The sequence below is a fragment of the Echinops telfairi genome, unplaced genomic scaffold (assembly GCF_000313985.2).
Source record: "Echinops telfairi isolate 266 unplaced genomic scaffold, ASM31398v2 ScPeMD7_5868;HRSCAF=6743_0, whole genome shotgun sequence".
Classification (NCBI taxonomy): domain Eukaryota; kingdom Metazoa; phylum Chordata; class Mammalia; order Afrosoricida; family Tenrecidae; genus Echinops; species Echinops telfairi.
Window position 1 is genome coordinate 1,092,421 of NW_022109767.1, and position 1,842 is coordinate 1,094,262.

The 1,842-nt window shown below is 42.2% G+C and overlaps 1 non-coding gene across 1 annotated transcript; it reads right to left on the minus strand.

The window, feature by feature from the left end:
- Positions 1-295: 295 nt before the first annotated feature.
- LOC115871481 lies at positions 296-504 on the minus strand. The gene has a single exon (XR_004047327.1). It is a non-coding gene; the product is annotated as a small nucleolar RNA U3 (small nucleolar RNA).
- Positions 505-1,842: the final 1,338 nt, after the last annotated feature.

Genomic DNA, 1,842 nt, shown 5'->3' on the forward strand with positions numbered 1-1,842 from the left:
GGCTTTTCAATTTTTTCAATGTGGTCACAAAGTGGACTGCGAACCTCAAGGTCCGCAGTTTGAAATCACTGGTACCTCCACGGGAGAAAGATGGCGTTTCTACATCTGTAGACTTGCAGTCTTAGAAACCCACTGGAACAGTTTGACCCTGTCCCATAGGGTTGATTCTGAACCTCAGAATAGACTAGGTGGCAGTGAGCGAGTGAGTAAGTGAATGCGTGATGTATTTTGAAGCGCTGTTGTTAGACTTCTACACATTTTTATTTACGGCATGTTTTCTTTTTTTAAGGTTCAAGCCACTCTGATTGCATCTTCTCCTCTGACTCTTTCCAGAGGTGGAGAAGAACCATCATCGATGGTAAATGGTAGTTGAAGCAAAGCAACACAATGACCAGCTTCCCGCTCAGGAGAGAATGTGGCACCGGCTCCTCACCATGGTTTTCCGAGCGCTAGGTGATCCGTGAAACTGCTCTAGTGATGAGAAATAGGAGATAGAGCACCCAAGGGCAGAGTGAGGGAAGACGCCCAGAGGCGGGAAGCATTTTGGGAGCAGCAGGATGTCTGGAGGGATGATTTCAACAGCCTAGGAGAATTGAACTCTTAAGCCTTGGAGCATCAGACCCCTAGGCTGATTCTAAACTCCAAAGTCAGTAAACCTAAGACTTTCTGCTGACCCTTTGCTTGCTGACTCCCATGGCCATGCCTGGGCAAGCCCACGGAGCATGACCAGGTGTATGATTGGACCTGAGAAACAGGACCAGACCCGGGACCGGTCCTTTCATCAAGGGGTCGTATGTGCCCCCCGCCCCCCAGGGTATATGTTTTTGTGTGGGTCCATTAATAGTCGACATTAACATTGACTTTTCTTCCTATGATATATTGACTGGCTTTTCCTGTACACTATAGTGATAATTGGAATCCCTGTTGCATTTGTATTATGCGGTTTTCCATCATTGACCATTAATAGTAGCATTTCTAGTTACACGATTTTCTTTTGCATTTAAGAACGCATGGCATTTTGCTTGATTAATTAGAAGGAAATCTTTTCCAGTGTTCCAGGAGAAGACCATGACGCGAGAGATACCCTCGATTTGTTCCCAGCCACCTTTCACATTTTACATATGTACGTGGAGAGCACAGTATGAAAAGTAAGTCCCGTCGTTATGTGCCAGAATTGGCTGCATGGCGGTGAATTTGGCTTTCTAGTTTCTGTCATGTATATTTTACAAAGCTTCACAGTGGTTTTCCTGTTTACATGTGTACCAATAGGTGGCACTCTTGCACCTTTGGTCGCCTTTGGAAAAGCACAAATACTTTTGACCAGTAAATAGTAAGGAAATGTACATTTATTTTGGTTGATATGGATGATTTTAATTGATTCACACTTGCGATGTTAATTACATCCAAACAGGCATTTTTTTCAATGAATTTGTTTATTCACATCATGGCCATTTATGGAACAGCTTCCCAATGTCTATGTGGATATAGCAGTTAAGAAGATAATTTATTTAGTGTGAATTCAAGAAAATTGAGATGTGTTTTAAAATATATGTATTATATTTTTAAATAGTAATGTCACCGGGAAGTGGTTTTGAGTCATTCCTACCCTCAAAAAAGATTTCAAGGGAGGGACAACATTCAGACGAGAGTCAGATAAAAGGTTTGAACAGAATGAGTGAGTTTATTGAAGGAGATTCTTTGGAAAAAAACTCCAAAGGGCCCTTAGCTAATCTATAGGCCGGATGGAATGTACACCTGGAACTTTTATTCTGCTAACCTCTTGCCATTGGCTAGTTTTCTGGCAGATCTTTTGCTATTGGTTACTTTTATGTAGTGCTCCTC